The 22,196-nt window shown below is 42.5% G+C and overlaps 1 long non-coding RNA gene across 1 annotated transcript in view; it reads right to left on the bottom strand.

The window, feature by feature from the left end:
• Positions 1–20,150, bottom strand: part of LOC141100040 (uncharacterized) — a 76,770-nt gene extending 56,620 nt beyond the window's left edge. The window contains exon 1 of the long non-coding RNA XR_012234580.1: positions 19,919–20,150. This is a non-coding gene — a long non-coding RNA (uncharacterized lncRNA). The remainder of the gene's footprint in view (positions 1–19,918) is intronic.
• Positions 20,151–22,196: the final 2,046 nt, after the last annotated feature.

The following is a 22,196-nucleotide window of genomic DNA, read 5'->3' on the forward strand; positions in this document are numbered from 1 at the left end:
AAATCTCTACTGAAACCTTTTGAAGCAGTCCGGGGAGACTCCGAGTCTGCTGCTTCTCCTGTTTTGGTCGAGGGGCAGGTGGAGTACGAGGTTGGTCATATCGTAGATTCCAGGTTGGTACGGCGGTCGGTACAGTACCAGGTTCATTGGAAGGGGTATGGACCGGAAAACAGGTCCTGGGTACCGGCCCGGTTGATGCATGCTGATCGCCTGGTGCGGGCTTTCCATGCTAACTACCCGGGCAAGCCTGGGGGTCCAGAGGCCCCCCGTTGAGATGGGGTTTCTGTAATGATCTCAGTGTGGGTTTGATTCGCACACGTGGGGTTAATGTCTGGAACCAGTGCTGATGACTGGCATTTCTGGGGTTAAAGGTTGTGATCCCGGTGCAGGCTTACCTGCACACCTGGGGCTATGATTGTGGCCTCTCCCTGGTTCTGGAAGAGGCTTCTTATAGCCTCAGGACGCTCCCATCCCTGTCAGTTATACTCTTGCCCTTGGCATAGTGTGGTGACCCCTGAGTGTGTTTTTGCTGTGTTCTGGTTGCTTGATAATCTGTGTATGACTCAGTCTGTTCTCTGGATATTGCTTTGAATTCTGCTTGGTACCTTCTATGTCTGTTTGGTTTTGACTGCTGCTTGGCCCTGACTATCCGCTCTGTCTCATCCTTGGTACGTTACGGCTAACTCTGTGTATGAACCCCGTTTTGCCTGACTCTGAGTAATTCTGTATAGTGTCTTTCCATCTCACTAAGCAGAATGCTAAGCCCCGCCCCCTTGCAGTCACATGACCGTAGGTCCCGTGTCTGCTTGCTAAACTTTAGCATCCACAGCACAGGTCCTGTGCATCGGTACTTTCTGGCTGTACCTGACCCCGGTACCCCTACAGTGCGGGTGAGTCCCTGCTCAGCAGAGGCTGCATGCCGGCGCTGACAGGATCCAGACTCTCAGGACACGCGCACTGGCTCAGTGAGCAAGTACCTGACAGAATCAATGGTGGCACCATGTCGCTTTTGGAGACCCCCTGATGTGCCTAAACAGTGGAAACCACTCAATTCTAACTCCAACCCTAACCTCAACACACCCCTAACCCTAATCCCATCCCTAACCATAACTCTAACCACAAACCTAACCCAAACACACCCCTAATCCCAACCCTAACCATAACCCTAACTACAACCCTAACCCCGACACATCCCTATCCTTAATCCTAATCCTAACCATAACCCTAACCCTAACCGCAACCCTAACCATAACCCTAACCACAAACCTAACCCCAACACAGGCCTATCCCTAATACCAACCCTAACCCTAACCACAACCCTAACCACAACCCTAATGCTAATTCCAACCCTAACCTTAACCCTAACTTTAGCCCAACTCACTTTCGCCTAATTCTAACCCTAATGGGAAAATGAAAATAAATATATTTTATTTGTTTCATTATTTTTCCCTAACTAAGGAGGTGATAAAGGGGGGGTATTTACTTTTTTTTATTTTGATCACTGTGATAGGGTCTATCATAGTAACCAAAATGAATGAATAGGAAAATCTTCCTACTGTTGTCCGGTGCCGGCTGGCAGATCTCGGTGGGCACACTGTGCATGTGCCTGCCATTTTCTTCCTGGAAGAAGATGGCAGCGCCCATGGGGGGAAGCATGAGGGCCTAGGAGCACCGGGAGTTATGGGGCGATCGGGGACCCTATTTCTCTCTCCTCTGATGTGCAATCACATCAGAGGAAAGAGAAATTAAATGGCACATCAGACTTTTTTGCAGACGCCGTTATATGGTTAATATCGTCAATCACAAAACCGGGGTCACTAAAAACCGACCCGAATCATGTTCTCTGGGGTCTCGGCTACCCCTGGCAGCCAAGACCCCAGAGAAAATCCGACTCTGGGGGGCGTTATACACTTTTTCCAAAGCTCTGTTAATTTACTGTGCTGTGGTTTAAGTACCCTTACCTACCGCCGTTAAAAGGTGTATCGGCAGTCGTTAAGGGGCTAAAGAAGATAAAGTAGATAATACATAGAAAAATACTGAAAGTAGAATTTACATACTGCCATTGTTTTATCATCAGGTGGAGCAAAGTAACTGATAGGGTATGACTAATCGTTCTTTCATATAATGTTATTATTTCACCTTAAGAATTTTAGCCAAGTGCAATCCAAATATGCCATTTTATTATAAAAGATTTTATTTTCAATGTAGGAGAATTTATAACTCACTGGAGGGCTGGCTGCTTGATTTCTAATCCATATGAAGCTAATATTGGCCAAAATCAATCATATAGCTAGTTTGGATGAAAGAAGACATGATGTCCACTGAGTTCTAATCTGAACAAAAATCGATATTTAATTAAACCATTTCTGCACTGTTGTTTACCATTCTGTGATATAGTTTGCTCAATGTCATCATTTTCTTGGCATATTTTCATACCTTTGATGCGAATTATCAAAGCAAAACAATACATGCGCAGAATAAGAAAGAGTAAAATAAAGAATGTTATGTAGGTTAAAGGCATGTCAACAACTAATTGTGGAGGGACAATCGCTAGGATCCCTCTTAATCTTAGCCAATGCTAATTCATCATGATTAAACTACTGCACATGTAGAATCACTAACCAGGGGTTATGGGTTATCCCCCAAATAACATTTAGCTAAAGTAGATAATACATAGAAAAATACAGAAAGTAGAATATTACATGATGCCATTGTTTTATCATCAGGTGGAACAAAATAATTTATAGGGTATGACAAACTGTTCTTTCATATAATATTATTATTCATCACGATTAAACTACAGCACATGTTCAGTCACTAACCAGGGATTAGGGGTTATTCCCCAAATATCATTTATCACTTATACATAGGATATGTGCTAAAAATACACAGTGAAACATAGAGTAAAGTAAGTAAATGAAGGTAGCAATATACAACATAAGCAATTACCACTGTAGAAGAATAAATGGTGAGCTGAAAGAAAACACCTTGCTAGCCTATTGTTTGCTGCTATAGAGGGAAATGTGAGAGGGACTAAATTGATTTTTTTATGCAAAACTTTTGTGCACAATGATGACAAAAGTATTCTCGGTGTGATACCTTTATTGGTTAGCCAATAAAGGTATCACTCCGAGAATACTTTTGTCAACGTTGGGCATAAAAGTATTTACAACTGTTTTTCTGGCTAACACGATACCATAATATAATTTGTAATGTACTCCATAAATAGGCTATTCAAAATAGTAAAAAAAAATAACTTGCTGTCTTAATTTTCAACTGTTTCTGAGCTGTCTCATGTGGTCAAGTGACTTAAATCTTCTTACTTCCTGCTATGTTCCATTCAGAGGACAGCGTACAGTGGTTTCTTAACAGTGCTTTGAACCGACCATTGTCTGTCAATCATGGACAGCCCAATTTGAATGAAGCAAGATTTATCCAGTAGCCCTCAGACCTCTTGGGCGGCGTGGAAGGAGCGCTGGTCAGAAGTCCGAAACATAAACAATAAAAGATGACTGCAATGGGTTGAAGGGGAGATCAAATTGAAAAATTAAAGGAAAAGGTGGGTTTTGAAGCCAGTACAGATAGATAGATGATTTTTTGTGGGCCCCTTTAAGAGAGAGAATGAGTCAGAAGGACAAAGAAAGAGGAGATGGAATGAAAAGATGACAGCTTGCTTTCTTAAATGAAATATGCTGAACTAGATTTTAAGCTACGAAACAGAGATAGACTTTGGAATTATAGAAAAGGGGTATAGAAAAAGAAACAAATGGGCATACAGAGAAAAGTCATTTGGTTTCAGGATTTAGCGAAATAGCATAGAGGGGAGGCACTTAAGGCCCCGTCACACATAGCGACTCACCAGCGATCCCGACAACGATGTCAACATGTCAGGATCGCTGATGAGTTGCTACATGATCACTGGTGAGCTGTCAGACAGCTTCACCAGCGATCAGCACCAGCAACGCCGAGCGCGCGGCGTCGCTGTGTATCTTAGTTACCAGTGCGCTGATGCAGGGAGCTGGTAACTAAGGTACACATCGGGTATCTAAGGGACGTGCGTCCCTTAGAAACCTGATGTGTACCTTAGTTACCAGCTCCCTGCATCAGTGCGCTGGTAACTAAGGTACATATCGGGTTTCTAAGGGACGCACGTCCCTTAGATACCCGATGTGTAAGTTAGTTATCAGCTGATCGCTGGTCTCCCGCCTGTCACACGCAGCGATGCGTGATGGCCAGCGGGAGACCAGCGATCAAAGAAATGTCCAGAGCTTTCCAAGAGCGATCAGCGATACCGGCAGGGGTGCCGGTCGCTGATCGTTGTCACACACAGCGATCTCGCTGGTGAGATCGCTGTTGTGTCACAAAACTTGTGACTCAGCAGCGATCTCGCTAGCGAGATCGCTATGTGTGAGGGGGCCCTTACAACAATCCAGTGATAAGCAGAGTAAATAAGAGTAAGGAAAACATCTATTATATTTGTTTGTCAAGGTAAAGATCAAATGCATCTCCACTGGTCCATTAAAACCTCCTAAAATATGTACCTTAGTGTGAACATTCAATTTAAAACAAATTACTGTTCTACATTATTTATTAACTTAATTCACTTGCAGGCTTCATCATAATTAATTCATTTCAAAATTGGGCAAAGTGAGTGTCAACTACTGCAACTATTTACTTCCTCCCTGCTGCTTTCTGCCCTGAAATCACAACAGTATTGGCACTTATGCAAGCAGCAGGGCCGGTTTTAGACAAAGTGGGGCCCTAGGCAAAAGTTTAAAGTGGGGCCCCAAATGGTAACATTGTAAAAACACACATTTAGGTTACAATACATGAGCAGGATGCGGATACAGGTGGCAGAGGGGCCTGGAGCCAGTGCTGGCACTGTGGTCCCCATATTCAGGGGCTTTATATCAGCCAATGGGTCTTCCACTAATAGCATTACACAGGAGCATTGCTAGGGTCAGAAAAGATTGGGGGGCCCAACCCCAAGACAAAGCGTTGTCCCCCAACCCCCTCTTAAAGGGAATCTGCCACCTACTTTTGGCGGGCTATTTAAATGAGGTCGGTCCGGTCCAGTGATTGGTCCGGTCCAATGGGCGGTGTTTCCGATCTTTGCTGCCTCCCCATCCTTTGCCGCCGGCCGCAGTTTTTTCATGAATAGGATTAGGTGTCCGCCATATTTTGCGTGTGCGCTAAGCATTCTTGGCTCGTGCACGCGCAGTAAGCTTTGCCCAACTGCGGGCAAAAATGAAAAGCCTGACTGCGCATGCGCCAGTTAACTAAGCCCCAGAAGTATTTTGCTGTGTTCCTGGGCCCAATTAAGCGGCACATGCGCAGTCAGGCTTTTCGGCTTTGCCCGCAGTTGGGCAAAGCATACTGTGCATGCGTGAGCCAAGAATGCTTAGCACATGCACGAAAAATGGTGGACACCTACTCCTATTCATGAAAAAACTGCGGACGGCTGCCAAGGATGGGGAGGCGGCAAGATCGGAAACACCACCCATCGGACCGGACCGACCTCATTTAAATAGCCCTCCAAAAGTAGGTGACAGATTCCCTTTAATTTGTTTTTTAACACTGCAGATAACACAGCAGGGCTCCCAACTGTCCTGGATCCAGCGGGACAGTCCAATTTTGACACTCCCACCCGCTATCCCGGCCGGGATTGCAGTTTTCCCGCGCTACGAATCAGCCACCATGCCCACCTGTCGTTTCAGAAGGGGCTGTGTACCGATAGCCATATAATTCCCTCTATGCACAACACACTCCAGAACAGAAGCCCTCCCTGGCTCACGTGACCAGTCATATGACTGTGACCTCATCCTATGTAACACCAGAGATAGCAGAGATAACTCTCGGAGAACAGATAATATAGTAGATGTCACCTGTAGTCCTATGTAACACCACAGATAATCTTACTCTGAAACGCTATGGCTAGGTTCACATGCATTTTTTTCAGTAGCCAAAACATGTTCTATTGGCAGTAAAAATGTTGCATTCAAAACACCTGTTTTTCAGCTTGTTTCTGATGTTCTTTACACTTTTTTCAGCTTTTTTTAAAGTGTGAATGTTTGCTTTGTCTACAGTATGTTAATGGCCACGTTCACACGTTCAGTATATGCAAGTCAAAACCAGGCGGGTGAGAAATCCAGAAGTGGTGACCTGTTTCTGTTATACTTTTCCTCTGATTGCTCCACTGCTGTTTCTGCATTACAAATCCTGATGTGAAATCCTGACCAAATACTGAACGTGTAAATGAGACTTAATAGTTTAATTCACCAAAAACACTTAAAAAATTGCAGAGAAAAATGCCGTTGAAATATCTGCAGTTTTTTTTTTTTATTCTTTCATTGCTTTCTACGGGTGAAAACACACTGAATGAAGTGACAAGCTGCAGATTTAAGCGCATGCAGGAGAATTCGGAAATCTCATATGTTTCGCTGGCACTTTATAAAGCAGCTTTTGACCGTGTTGATATGCAGAATTTCTGCAGCTTTTTCTTCTGCAAATAAGAAGTTTACGGCATTTTATAGCACAAGCAAAGACTGAGATTTTCCGAGATCTCCTCACACCCTTTTATTTTCTCCTGACTGAATTTCACAACTGCAGCGTTTTTAAATCCGCAGCGTGTCTCTTCTTTCAGCAATTTTTTTCACCCGTAGAAAGCAATGAAAAAGTTTAAGAAAAGCTGCAAATGTCGCAACGTTGTTTTCGCTGCGTTTTTGATGAATAAAACAAACTTTATTAAACATGTACTGTAGACAAAATGAACATTGTAAAATAAAAAACAGCAAAGCTCTTAGGGTCTGTGTCCACAATCAGTAAACTCTGGATGCTGCGTACATCTGCAGCATCCAACGCGCAGCATCCAGATGTTACAGCATAGTGGGGGGGATTTCTAGAAATTCCATGTCCACTATGCGTGCACATACTCCCGCACCTCACCCGCAGAGACGGACATGCAGCACGACTCTCCAGACCGCAGCATGTCAATTTATCTAACATAGATGCGAGTCTCTGCAAGAGAAATCTCACCCCTACGATGTATTGGGTGCAGTGATTCTGCACGGTTCAGTGACCACTCGTGGAATCACCTGCGTTCAACAGATGGAGCACATGTCCGCTGCGTCCAAAGTGCTGCCATTTCCAGATCGTCTGCAAATACCCTAAAAAATGGGCATTTTGAAAGCAGTGTTTTTACTGCAAAGAGAGCCGGCTTTGGCTGCAAAAAAAATGCACCAAAAACGCTGATTCCTATGCACACCTGTACTATACTGTATATACGTATGGTTTACCCTTATTTCACATGGGAATTCATTTATTTCTATATTATAAATCCCCTGATTCAGCAGACAATATCCTTGTCTTGTGTCATTCGGACAGCAGTGACAGGAGGTCGCCCTGTCACATTACAAGCAGTGATTAGTGACTGTGGTCAGAGCTGATGCTGATCGCTGCTGTATGTGGCTGTGAATCCTGATCCTACAGCGATCAGCACAGAGCTACAGACCACAGTGAGAAAATCACTGCACTCTAATGTGTTATTGCTGCTCTTACCAGGTTCTGCGGCTTCACTTTGGCATATCCATTCTCAGGACAGTGCTAGGAGCAGCCATGATCAGGACTATGGAGGAGACATACAGAGCTGCAGGCATCTCCTGGCTGTCATTGTGCTGTAATCGACCCCTCCCCCTCACTCTCAACTTTTAACCTGACTGCAGGGAGAAAGAGACAGGGGGGGCTCAAGGGGATTTGCGAGAGACGCTCCAAGACTTCAGAGCAATGCACAACATTATTCACTGTTGTACATCCTCTGGGCACTTCATAAATGGGCAGCAGATGCAGGGGGCCCCCTTTGTAGGTGGGGGCCCCAGGCATCTGCCTGGTCTGCCTGGTGGGAACGCAGGCCCTGGCAAGCAGGCTGCCTTTATCCATCTCTGCTTTGTAAACATGTGTTCCATACTGGAATATAGAAAGAAGGGAGGGAGGAGGAAAAAAAAGATTAATGTGAGATAGATTTTAGAAAAAGTGCTTGATGCAGGCCATAGCTCCATTGTGTCTTTTACATGGCACAAATTGTATCAGCTTGTTGTCGTTGGGTTAGAAAGATGATCTACACTAAAGAATTTGTCCTTATTCAAATTCTCTAAAAATCTACTAACAGCTATAGATAATGGTAATGTCTGAGTCTTCTGGTTCTCTCTGCCACATTGAGACACTATAAACCCTCAATTACTCCTATATATGATCTGCTCAATGGGCCTTAAAGATACTCTTGCTTCTATTCCTACTTCCGTGATCTTTTTTCAGTGTATTATTTAGCAGGTCTTTTCCTCTCTCCTTTTCCTCATACTGTAGGGGTTCATTTGGGTTCAGACCTAGGTTTCTTCCTCTGGTCTCTGTACATAGCCCCTGGTGGATGATCTATTGGCAGATTTGGTTTCAGCACCATTCAAATGCTGATTAATGGTTTATGCACCCAATTATACACATTTTCTCCAGACATTGAACCACCCAATAATGCAAAAAGCAAATGATAGTCTGCCAATTCTCTTTAACATTATGTTTTCCCTGTATCTGAAAATGGATATTTCTAAATCTGAAATCCTTTTTTTTTCCCACACTCTACTATGCTACCTACAGTAATATTGACATCTTCATTTCAATGTTTGGTATTACCAGAACTTTCTGGCAGCTTTGCTGCTGTCCTCAGATTGTATTTGACTAAGATATTTGTAATCACTCGCACGCACATGTCACCTTCATGTCAAAAACATTTCTTGAATCTGTCATTTTCTACCATCAAAACTGCAAAAGCTTTTACTGTCACTCTGATTCATTCTCACCTTGACTACTGTAGCTTTTTTCTAGGTAGATTTCTCAATAAAATTTCTCCTCTCCAATCTTTCCAGAATACCACAGCCTACTTCATATTTCTGTCCATTGACTACACAGATGCCTTCATCCAGTGCTACCTATTGCATTGGTAACACACAGTGATGACACAGCATTTATTCTTAATTATGCCAGATGTATTTTACAGTAGGTCAAGAGACCTAAGCCATTGTTCATATGAGCCTGAACTTTGATTCTTGAATTGATGTTTGTTGCAAATTATTGTGCTACTATCCCTAGAAGAAAGGGACACAAGGTAATTGAACAATAGATGTTTGCTAATATGTTTATTACCCATTGCATTAGTCCATGCAGCTTATTGATCTGCAAACAGTGAAGGACGATTTAGGCATATTGAATGAATACTTGAACAATGAGAGCTGACCTCATCCCACCATCCCCCTGACCTGTTGATATGGCCTGGAGGACAGCTGTGGGTATAAAAAGGGACCTCTATCTTTATGCAGAGAGACTTTACAGAACAGCAGACAGGCACTATGTCGCCAACCAGAGGAATACAGATTTGATCCACTGTCCATCACTGAGCCCATGGAGACATTTGGATCATCCACATTGGGACAATAAGGTCTCCTGGCCACATACCTCAATGGATTGTCAACTTCCTAAGTTTGGTTTTATTTATTTTTTATGCCGTTTAAGGGCAATATAAGTAATTAGACGACTTTATTCTTCAAGATGGTGCGATTGCAGGGATGCCAGATTTATATCCATTTTTTATGCTTGGCTTCTATCACACACTAAAAGATGTTTATTTTTGCAAGAAGAAGTTTTTGCACTGCCATATTTTGAGAGCTATAATTTTTCCATATTTCAGTTCACAGAGTCATGTGAGGGCTTGCTTTTTCAGGACAAGCTGACTTTTTTATTGGAACCATTTTCAGGCACATGACACTTTTTGATTGCTTTCTATTATTTTTGTGGAGGCAGAATGAACAAAACTTTTATAGAAAAAAATAATTATTTTTGCATTGCTTTATTCTGAGCGCTATAACTTTTTTCTCTGATGGAGCTATATCACAGCTTGTTTTTTTGTGGGATAAGATGGCGTTTTCAGTGATACTATTTTTATTTACATTCGTCTATTTCATTGCATTTTATTCCACTTTTTCCAAGGAGTATGATGATAAAGCATAGGTTGATACTTTTTTGTGTTTTGTTATGGTGTTCACTGAAGGGGTTAACTAGTGTGATGCATTTATAGATTGGATTGTTCCATACGCGGCGATACCAAACGTGTACTTTTTCTGTTTATTTAATTTTTTTACAGAAAAATGTGTATTTATTAGTCGATTATTATTATTATTATTATTATTATTATTATTTTTAATTGTTTTATATATTTTTCTTCTTTTTTTTCCCTAATCTCGTTATGGGACTTTGACTTTTTTCACTTTTATTGAAGGCATAATTCATTGCAGTGCATTAGCATTGCAGTGCATTATACCTAAACTTAAAGATTCTGAGACATGCTGTGAGCAGGGTCTTAGAAGCTTTCCGTAGCTTGGTGATCTGGGGGTCGTCATGATGACCCCGGGCTACCATGGCAACGATCAGGCCCCATGATGACGTCGCGGTGACGCTGATCTGAAGGCAGAGGGAGCTCCTATCACTCTGCCTCCCTCCTGAATACTGCGATTGCAGCATTTATGGGGTTAACAGCCAGTGGCGGTGCTGACACCGCTCCTGGCTGTTAGTGCAGACGCTCGGCCAGTGGCAGAGCTGAGCTGCTGCATTGATTGGGCAGAAGGTACAGCATCAGATTGACTGATTACAGCGATCTGGGTGTGGGGGGACCAACAGCATGGGTCCCCGCTCCTCTTCCCGTGCCACTGACCTGTCACTGCATGTTTGCACTAAGTGATAGTTTAAATGCATGACGGACACAGTCTGTCCTGGTGTGGGAAATGACACCCGGCCATGATGGACTGTGTCTGTCATTGGACGTTAAGGGGTTAAAAAATATATAATTTAAATTAACTATACTTGATTTTTTTATTTAAAAATAGGAATTTTTCTAATTTTATGAAGGAAGCAAGAACTGCCCAAAATGAGGGACTCAGATATACCCTGTATTAGACATAAAGGAGGGCCTCATATACATTCTGTTCAAATAGTCATGTATTGGTACTTCTAGACTTATAAAGGCTATGCACTTTTGAGAGTTATATACCAAAGAAATGTGCTCAAGACCACAAAATAGTCTATGGGTAAGAAATATAATACTAATAAGGGAATGTGCACACGTTGAGTAAAATATCATAACCATTGCCAATATCAATATCATGTCTCCATCTCTTGGCAGGAAAAACACAGCTGCAAAAACGTGTGTTTTTGTACATTTTTGCCATATTTTTGGTGCATTTTTGCCTGCATTTTTGGTTGATTTGAGTGAAGTCAGTGATGAAAAACGCAGGGTAAAAACACACAGAGAATTGACATGCTGCAGATTATTTTCTGCACCAAATCTGCAAGTCAAAAATACTTACCATGTACATAGAAATTTTTTTTAGATTTTTAGTCATCAGTGGTTGATAGCTTTTAATGGCTAACTGAAATGATGGCAACAAATTGCAAGCTTTCGAGACTAGTCAGCAAATAAGTTACTGTCTGGAAATTTAATGTCCCTTATTATGTGTCATGACCTCCTGCATGTGTGCAGAATCCTTCCAGGTGCCATGATACCTAGAAGTCCCGGCACAGTGCAGGAGATGCAAAGTTTCTATCATAAGTGACATGGGATCTGAAGATGCAGTGAGGATCTGACGAGTGGCAGTGAGTAGTGGATGCGCATTCTAATTTTTGGAATATTTTAAGTAAATCCATTCCTCTTGAGTTTATTCACTTATATCTATTTCTGACTAGAAGATTAATATGAGATTCACAATAAGGCATGGGGGTGTTCTGCAGATCCACGGCTGTCATGACAACCCATCTGTACCCTGCGATCATGTGACAGGGGCACCAATGGAAAGGACTTGTGACGCACTTCTGGCCAACGTGTGTTAAATGCTGCTGCGATTGACAGCAAAATTTAACTGGTTAACAGACATGGGTGGATCTTGGATCCATCAGTTGTTAGAGGCAGATGACAGTGGATTATATCAGCTGTCATGAGCAAGGAAAGATGTGAGCTCAGCGTCAGAGCTTGCATCAAAGACTTGAACACAACTTTGGGCTTACCTATACATTCAAAGTCGTAAAGGGGTTGATATGCACATGATGACTGAATAAATTAGTCATCATCTGTGCAGGGGAAAGATGCTGGCTCACCATGTGAGCCTGCATCAAAGTCAGGGACACAACATATGTTGTAAATATATGTTATTTTTTAACTAGTAGAGATTAGAAATGTGTTACTCTGAACTGTAAAGTTTATTGTCTGTGTTAAACACCTAGTGTCCATGCATGGACACCGAGCACAGACTTTTCCAGGAAGTCTGTGCTACTGTTCAGGTTTGGCACTCCGAATATTGTATATTTCCCATGCTTTCATCTGTGTGACAGCGCGAGAAGCACATATGGTTCTGATCGTTAGTAAGTTAATTACCGCCAGACAGAGAGCTGTGGTTCCCACACTGTTGGATGACAGACTGAGCCAGCATCTGAGACCGATGTTAAAAAAGGTTACTGCAAATCATAGGCATTGACTGATGAGAGATTACTACTCTCATTAGCATATCCTGGATGTTGCTGATAACAGCGAGAGCAGGCACCGCTGAAAGGAGTATTCATTGGCCTGTGCCTGTGCTATAAATAAAATAAATGTAAAAAAATTGACGTGGGGTCTCTTCTATTTTTGATAACCAGCGCAGACAAAACTAGCGAATCCTGCTTTGAGCAGGGGGTTGGACCAGATGGCCCAGGAGGTCCCTTCCAACTCTACGATTCTATGATCGCTACGGACTGCAACCTCAGCTTTCAGATTTATCGTGGCTGGTAATGAAGATTAGAGGCATCCCCATTCTGTTATTTTTAAAATAAATCATTTTAAAAAATGGCGCAGGATCCCCCACATTTTGACAACCATCCAAGCTAAAGCAGACAGCTGAAAGCTGGTATTCTCCAACTGGTAAAGGGCCATGGATATTGGCCCCACCCAACCTAAAAATGCCCTTGTGCGGTGGCAAGTGAGGTGATAGAGATACCCCTATTACTAACCCCATAGTTAGATTGTAGAAATGACACAGCAAAAATAGTCCTTTATTTGAAATAAAAATAAAAAGCATAGATATATGTGGCACCCCTGAGGCTCAGTCGCCACAGAGGTACTGCACCTCCTCCTGAGGTGTGGTATCCCACCATCCAGGTAAGGTGGAGACTCCTGACCATGCTCCAACACCTGCACCCCACACCACAAAGTAGTGTAGCAAAGCACCTTCGGCGGCTCCCTGCTTGGAGTATAGCAAAGCACCCATTGGTGGCTCCCTGCTTGGAACACGGAACGTGCTGGGAGGTGGGTGGAGTTAGTTTACATTACAAGGAGGACAATAGTTAGTCAGTTGGTTAGAGAGTTGGAGAGAAGAAGATCCTCAGAGAGAGGGATAGATGGATGGAAGTGCTGCAGCAGATCCCAGTGACCTGGGTCTGCTGGCAAGGGAAAGGGAGAGAGAGAGAGCAACGTAGACTGGAAGCCTGACTCTCCATAGAGAGGAAGATCAGTGCGGAACATGAGGATTAAAATAGAACAGAGGACATGGGTTAGAAGAGAACCCTTCCTAGAAGTTCTAAGCGCAAGGCAGGGGCCCGGTCCCCGAGGTTGTACGGATACTAATGGTCCTGCAGCAGACACCGGAGGAATAGAAGTAGTGACCACTTTATACCCACACAAGACTTGGGGGCACAGCAGCAACATAATAGTGAGCAGGGAATTAGTAGCAAGGAGTCCCCGAAGCAGGCTACAGCTGTCTGCTGTACAAGTAGAGTTCGTAAGAACATCGGACAGGAGGAACTCCAGTGTAACTCAGTACTAGGAGTACTTCACCTAAAGGCGCTATAAGAGGAGACGTTCAGAAAAGTACATGTTGGCGGAGTGTTGGAAATGAGTATTCCTTCTGGCCTGGAGGTTGACTGAGTCCCTGACCTGGAGGACACGGCACCGAGGCAGGCACCTGTTTGTACAACAAACTGTGAGTAAAGCTTTGGAACTACATGCCCTGGTGTCCTCCACTTATTCCTGCGCCAACCTGCCCAGCACTACTACATCCCTTGCACCTGACACTACACCAACTATGTGTCACTCCATTTACTCTGCCCTGGGACTACAGCCCTGGCTGTGGAGGGCTATAACATCATTGCTGCACTACACCATCTGTCCCAGAGGATCTGTCTGCAGCGTCGGCTTATATCTTCATTGCCGAACACCACAGGTGGCGTCACGAATCACTTATAAACTTTCATCAACACAAACACACTGAAACAACCCCTTTTATAATGGGTGCCCAGAGCCACGGGCCAGGTCACAGCTGCCGTGACATCTCCTATTGAAGCTCATCGGGCCCGGTAACGAGTACCCCACAGCCCTGGGAGGGCGACCCATATACGTACCTTTATGCCTTATCCATTGAACCCATCCTATTATCAGCAATAGCAGGTGTACGCTAATGAGAGTAGTACTCTCTCATCATCTGACCCCTGTGACCAGAGGTAACATTTTAATCACCGGTCATATCTACTTGTTCATGGTGTCATAACATGGGAACCGCAGCTCTCTGACAGGCTGTAGTGATCTTACCACCAATCAGAGATCATGTTTTCCGTTAAGCAGATGATACAATGCAAACAGATGTTTGGCTCTCCCATTCATTTGAATGGGGATAGGGTTCGGGTACAGTTCTGGTACCCAAACCAAATTTTTTTTTAGATGTTTGGTCAAATCCACTGAACCCAAACATCCACGGAATCACTAGTAGAGATGAACCGATCTGAGAAAATCTTGTCACATATTCTTATCACCTACATAAATACTAGTATTGTGAGGAAAGAGGGAGACACAAATACAGTACGCGGTTTGAGAAAAAACTGCTCACCTGGAGGTAGGTATTCAAAGCATGTATAGATAAGGGCTGTCGCAGATCCACAAGTCGGTCGCCGACTCTATGAAACAGAACTCTGCAAAGGAATACGTGGATTTTGTCCGCGCTGCCCAAATGATGAAATTCCAGAAGATTAATAAAGTTTGACAGTGGTTTATTTTATGTGTTTCAAGGTTTTTTGCAACCTCTTCTTCAGGAAATACCACCTGGTATTATTTCCTGAAGAAGAGGTTGTAAAAAATCCTGAATCGCGTAGAATAAACCACCGTCAAACTTTATTAACCTTCTGGAATTTCATCATTTGGGCAGCGCGGACGAAATCCATGTATTCCTTTGCAGAGTTCTACATAAATACTGAAATTCCGAGATGGTTCTGCACAAGCGTGTGTAAGGGCATGGTGTGCAAGGAGCATGGCATGGGGACCTTCTGGGTGCATGTGCAGAAAGGTCCCAGGCCACATCACTCATAAGAGCCAGAAGTCCCAACCTGGCATGAAAAGTCCTGAGATTTTAGCCCTTGTGACAATAAAAATATGCGACTAGGACTGGACAGGAGATGTTAAGGAGTAGAGAGGCCAGAGAGGAGAGCAGTAAGATGAATATTTTTTATTTCCAACAAAGTGTTTGAAATGATGCATGTCAACCAGCAGAATCACCCCAGAAAGAGTATTACTGGGAACCCACGGTTGAACTACATCATAAATTAGAACCTAAATTTTGCAAACTAATTTCTCCACAACATGGATGAGCCATAAAAAAAATATGTTTTTCTCAGCTTAGCAGCCTCTGCTCCATGATGTGGAAAATTTAACATGCTCAAACTGGTGAAAGGTCCTCTTTAAATGGTTATCAAACAAACTACAAAGACTAAGGTATCTCAAAGATGCAATATTTGATCAATGAAAGGCAAGCCACTGGATCTGCCATGTATTATTCCAAAGATCCTATATCTATAGGATCCTTAGCACTACTAAAGACAAGTCAAAGTTTCAAGAGACAAATGGTGTTTCCATGCGTATGATTGCCTCTTTTCTCTGACACAGAAATGCTGTTTTCCTCCTCCCACATTTGTCCTGACTGTCCTATAGAAAAGATAAAGATGTACTAAGCAAAAATAAATTACATTTTTTCTTTATATACAACCTAAAAGTGAACATAAGAAAATATGAAGATAGGTGTGCTGTCCAGAAGTAGCCTGGCACGCACAAATGATGAAGTAAAACTTATTTATTGAAAAAGTTAGCATTTCAAAAAACTTGTTAACTATTAAAATAAAAGATGGACAAAGGAGTGGTTAAGATAAATGAGCAGTGGGTACTTGCTATTAGAAGAAATCAGCAAACGGTTGTTACATGAATAAAAGACCGTAAAAGACAATGGCAAAAATTTGTAGTGGAAATCTGCACATAATATCAATAATTCAATGATATGTGAGAAACTTTGTGGTATGAAAAAAGGATGTCTTTATTTATCTACCCTATAATACTCTTGAACTGTCACCATACAGGTTTTTGTGTTCCTTCTTGTTCTCTTTTTGGCTCCATGTGGAGGGTGCTAACTTATAGGTTGTCACCATCTTTTTGCATTTACATGTTTTTAATAACACTGTCCTGTTGCTTCCATATGCAAGAACAGTGGATATAAAGTCTTAAAATGTCAGATTTGTGTCACGTAAATAAATGATACTAAGAGGAATCATTTAAGAAGTTTTTTTACCCCATTAATGTCAGCCATGACCTGAACAAATCCATTAAATAAACATTTTGAAGTGAAAAATAAAATTATTGTCACGACTGCAGCAGCAGATGCGGCCCAGCAGGCGCCTCCACGCCAATGGCGAGGGGCGGGCATCCCCCAGGGACGCAATATGGACCCTCTATACCACAGAGGGAGACCCGGGCCTACCCGAACTAGGGAAGGGCAGCGAACGGGATATTGTGGCAGCTGAGCATGTGGACAAGGACACGTAGGACTTGATGACACCCCACAACTTCATGTATAAATAAAGTAAAGTTTACTTAACGTAAAGTCACAGTACATAGACAAAACCAGGACACACGAGGTCACCAGGACACACGAGGTCATCAGGACACACGAGGTCATCAGGACATCAGGATACACGAGGTCATCAGGACATCAGGATACACGAGGTCATCAGGACATCAGGATACACGAGGTCATCAGGACACAGGCAGGACATCAGGGTACACGAGGTCATCAGGACATCAGGGTCACCCACAGGATATCAGAGTCACCGGCAGACATCAGACGGGAGTCGTTTGGTTCCGGACATCCAACACGACCTACAGGCACCACTGCAGTCATCCAGCTCCAGGCAGCGGTCATCAGGTTCCAGACTGCGGTCGTCAGGCTCCGGGCATCGGACCTTGGAAGGAACTCAAGCGTGATGGTGCTAACACCGCAGGATTGCCTGGGCCTGCATGGAGCTAGCACCGCATGGTAATCAGAGCACAGCACAGTAGATGCTCAGCAGGAACACCGGTTACAAGAGTCTCAGAGTCACTAGGTGCAGGGCTCCAAACACAGAGGGATTCCAGGAACACAAAATAGCAGACAGTTCAGACATGATCAGGTACAGGACAGGTACAGGAGCATGGATTCAGGCCTGGATACACCGCCACCAGGACAGGGTGAATTTAGACAGGGTCAGGTACAGGACAGGTACAGGATCAAGGATTCAGGATCAAATATACCACCTCCGGGGCAGGGCGAGGGAACAGGATAGGTACAGGATCAAGGATTCAAGCCTGGATACACCGCCTCTAGGCCAGGGTGAATTTAGACAGGGTCAGGTACAGGACAGGTACAGGAGCAAGGATTCAGGCCCGGATATACTGCCTCTGGTGCAGGGCGAGGGAACACGACAAAACACGAATCAAGACAGGGAATTTGGTACCATAACCGAGACATACGAGGTCAACAGACACGAGACACACATAGCAAAGTCCAGGAGCTTTGTGAGTAGCTCTGGCCCCGCCCATAGGGCAGGGTAAGTTTATAAAGGAGCTGCTGGCTGGGGACAGCATTTCAAGTACACACACTAACCCTGATAAAAGCAGGGGAGGTGTGGCTGCGCACGCCCTAAGCACACACAGAAACCTTTGCAGCACAATCAGTGCAGGAACTGCAGCTTAGAGCACCTGGCATCGTCTGCAAGCCTAGACACACGTGGAAAGTCATGCACCAGCTGCAAATGACCTCACAACCCGCGGACAGCTTCCACAGCAGATGGTCAAGCAGCAGAGCAAAGACCTAACACATGTGCAGCTACGCAGCAGAGCAGGGAACTGAGCAGGCTCCATACAGAAAAAAGCCAGCAGTATCCCAGCTCAATTAGGGGGAAAGGAGTAAGGGGTTAAAGCAAACACATGCATTGTCATGCCGACAAGCAGATACAGACAGAACGGCGTGACACTTATAATGCTAAAATAATGTGATGATTCCATAGGTATGAACACCCACTTACAATTGGGGATGTGGTTTGTTCAGAAATAGCCAATCGCATTTAAACTCATGTTAAATAGTAGTCAGTACACAACTATCATCATTTAATATGATTCTGATTAACTCTATATAAAGTTTAGCCTTTCTAGTAGGGTTTTCCTTATATTTCCATACATGCATTTTACACCAAAAGCCATGGTCTGTAAACAGCTTTCAACACAGCAAATATAGCTATATTGCCTAACAAACAGGCAATCACCGCATGTGTAGCTGTTTGACAACCATGAGACATGCAGCCACTGGGACTCTAGCATATTATTCGAGCTGGTCTCTTATGTATGTGCATATGACATTTTTTTCAGTCAGCTTTGCTTTGCAGCCTACCTGAAAAAAACCTTTAATGAACACTAAAAATATGAACATTTAAACTGTAGTCCCATCAGATGACACCAGTGATCGGAGGTAAAATTTACCCCAGCCTTGCAGCACTTGGGTTCTAGGTTCAAATCCCACCAAGGGCAACATCGGCAAGGAGTCTGTATGTTCTCCCTGTGTTTGTGTGGGTTTCCTTTGGGTTCTCCGGTTTCCTCCCACACTTCAAAGACATACTGATAGGGAATTTAGATTGTGAACCCCATTGGGGACAATGCCAATAATGTCTGTAAAACGCTGTGGAATTAATGGCACTATATATAAATGAGTAAAGTAAATAATTTAAAAAAATACCTCCGATCACAGCTGAGCACTCACGCTGTCTTCTGACAGCATGGGAACCAAAGCTCTCTGACCGGCAGGGATGATTTCACCGCCAATCAGAAGGGCTAAGCCGGTGTTTACAACGCTGTCACAAAGCGTTGTAAACATCGGCTTTTGTGCTATGTATGTTCGGCTATATTCGACAATTTAATCGACGATTAAATGGGCAAATATTGCAAATTTGGTGATTGTGAGCCCAATCGAACATTGAAATATTTGCTTATCTCTACCTCTGACCCTCTGGTCAGCTGCTGCAGACTGAGTCTGCCCTGGAGAGGTACTTGATGACTTCCAGTGGCCAAGGGGCTAAGGGCACTAGTGAACACCAGATAGTGCTTAGTCATACCCCTCCAGGGTAAGCCTGACCCATGGCACAGTGGGCCCACATCCACCAGCATTGCATTGGCCCACCATCATAACACACCATCCGCCCTTAGGGACTATAACACACCATTTATTATTATTATTATTATTATTATTATTATTATTATTATTCCATTTATACCATGGCGCTTTACATGTGAGGAGGGGTATATAAAACAAAACAAGTTAATTAATCTTAAACAATACAAGTCTGTACAATACTGGTACAGGAGGAGAGGGGACCCTGCCCACGAGGGCTCACAATCTACAAGGAATTTTTCATAGAGTACCCTGAGGATAGGAAATATAAAAGGGACAGCACTGCACAGGATCTAAGTGCAATATTAAAAATGTCCCAAATAAAAATACAAAGCTGATGCACTCACCAAGTTGAGGTTGAAGGAACAATGTATTGGCCCGGGGGAATGTCCCAAATCAAGGTCCTAATTAATCGGTTTGCTGGTCAACAGGGCGATCCTCAGTCATCCGCAGGTACAAGATAAAAGAAAAAAAATATCCAGTCTGATGCCGACGCTCCCAAAAAAAGTGAAATGTGAGAGATCGGTTTGCTTAAAAAAATTTTTTAAAAGATTTTTATTCTGAAGTATAGCAGTAAAAACAAACAACACATTTTGGTTTAAAAAAAAAAAAAAAGCCTTCATCAGGTGAAAATATACATCCATACCAAAACAATGACCATGTCTTTATAAACCCTTTTAACAACTGGAAAGGGAGGGGTGTTTGTTACTAGCACCAATCCTTCATTTAAGTTGCATACTCCTCTTAATTGGTTTAACTCTTTAGCAGGGGTAAGTAAAAGATATAATTCACATTCCTTAAGAGGTTAAACTCTAGTGGAAAAAATATAAAAATAAATGAATAAATAAAAAAAAAACCTAATCACTATATCAATAGGTATAGCATCTCTAAACTTTCTCAATCACATCATTCAGACCATTCGGGTACAAGGTTTGTAACCGAAAAATCCAAAAAGATTCCTTTTTGTTTAATGTTTCATTGCGATTAAGCACTCCGGAAGGTATCATTTCTACTGGTGTAACTGTTATTTGGAATTTTTTGCTGTGCTTTAATAACATATGACGCGATAAACTATGCTGAAAAAAAGCTATTTTAGTATTATGACGGTGTCCATTCATTCTTGCTCTGACAGTTTGTGTTGTGCCGCCAACATATTGGAGGCCGCAACAACACGTAATTACGTAAATAACATAGTTACTGCCACAGGATAGATGCTGCTTAATCTCAAAAACCTCACCCGTGCTGTATGAAGTGATTGAGCAAGCCCCATGTTGTAAGATGTGGCATGTATAGCAATTCCTCAGTCCACATTTGTAGACGCCTAGAGTTGAATTTCTAGAGACAGCTTTTAAAAACCCTCAAGTGAGATCTGTGGGTTTTTTTTAAGTTGCTGGGTGCTTTTAAATTTCTTATGGTGCTGCCCCTCCTAAAGGTAATACCAGTTTTTTTTCAGTAACAAATTCTTTAAGATGGGGTCTTTGTTTAAAAGGTACCAACATTTTTCAAGGATGTCTCTTATTTTATGATTGCCATTATTGAACTGATTCAGACCAAAGAAAAAATGGAATCAAGAGCAGTAAATAAAATATAAGATTTTTATTATACTCAATAGGGTAAAATACAATATGTAGAAAAAAGAGGTGTGGATAAATACAAAATAAGGGAATCAGCGACATCCAGTTACCACATATAAGTAAAGGTCATGGTACAATTAATTTTATTTAGGCAAAGGCAAGATAGCAATAACATAATCAACTCCCTCTCAGTTATCCCTTAAATGTAATAGCATGCAATATCTCCTATATTTTTTATAATATACTCTGCATTGTATAATTTTCTATGACCGTTCCCTATGCACTATGCACTTTATGGGAGAAATTGCATGCTATTTCATTTAAGGGATAACTGAGAGGGCGTTGGTTATGTTATTGCTATCTTGCCTTTGCCTAAATAAAATTAATTGTACCATGACCTTTACTTATATGTGGTAACTGGATGTCGCTGATTCCCTTATTTTCCATTTATCCACACCACTTTTTTCTACATATTGTATTTTACCCTATTGAGTATAATAAAAATCTTATATTTTATTTACTGCTCTTGATTCCATTTTTTCTTTGGTCTGAATATAGCTCCAATGGATGAGCATTACTATTGATAGCCGCTTTGTGGTATTCATTATTGAACTGAGTCAAGAAATTAAAATGCCAGGGATTAGATTGGTTCTTTCTTGAATGACCACAAGATACAGCCTTTCCATTGTTCAAATTACTCCTAATCCCATTTTCTATGGAAAAAACTTTTTTCTGGTTAATCTGTGGTAGACAATCAGCCTGAGTTTTTATCAGATTCTTTGCATGTGCACCTTGCACTAATTTTTTGGGGTATTTTTTTCTCAAGAAATCTAGACTTGAGAATCTTTGATTGTTCCACATAGTCAGCCTCACTACTGCAATTCTTTCGAATGCGCAGAAATTGGCTATGTGGAATATTTTTCTTCCATTTGTAATAGTGTGTACAACGAAAATCCAAAAAACCATTGCTGTCTACTTTTTTGAAAAAGGTTTTTGTCACTATGCGGCTGTCTTTGTGGCTTACTTCAAGATCTAGAAAAGTGATTTTATC

Source organism: Dendrobates tinctorius, unplaced genomic scaffold (assembly GCF_039654945.1).
Source record: "Dendrobates tinctorius isolate UK_male_01 unplaced genomic scaffold, ASM3965494v1 ptg000011l, whole genome shotgun sequence".
NCBI classification, from domain to species: domain Eukaryota; kingdom Metazoa; phylum Chordata; class Amphibia; order Anura; family Dendrobatidae; genus Dendrobates; species Dendrobates tinctorius.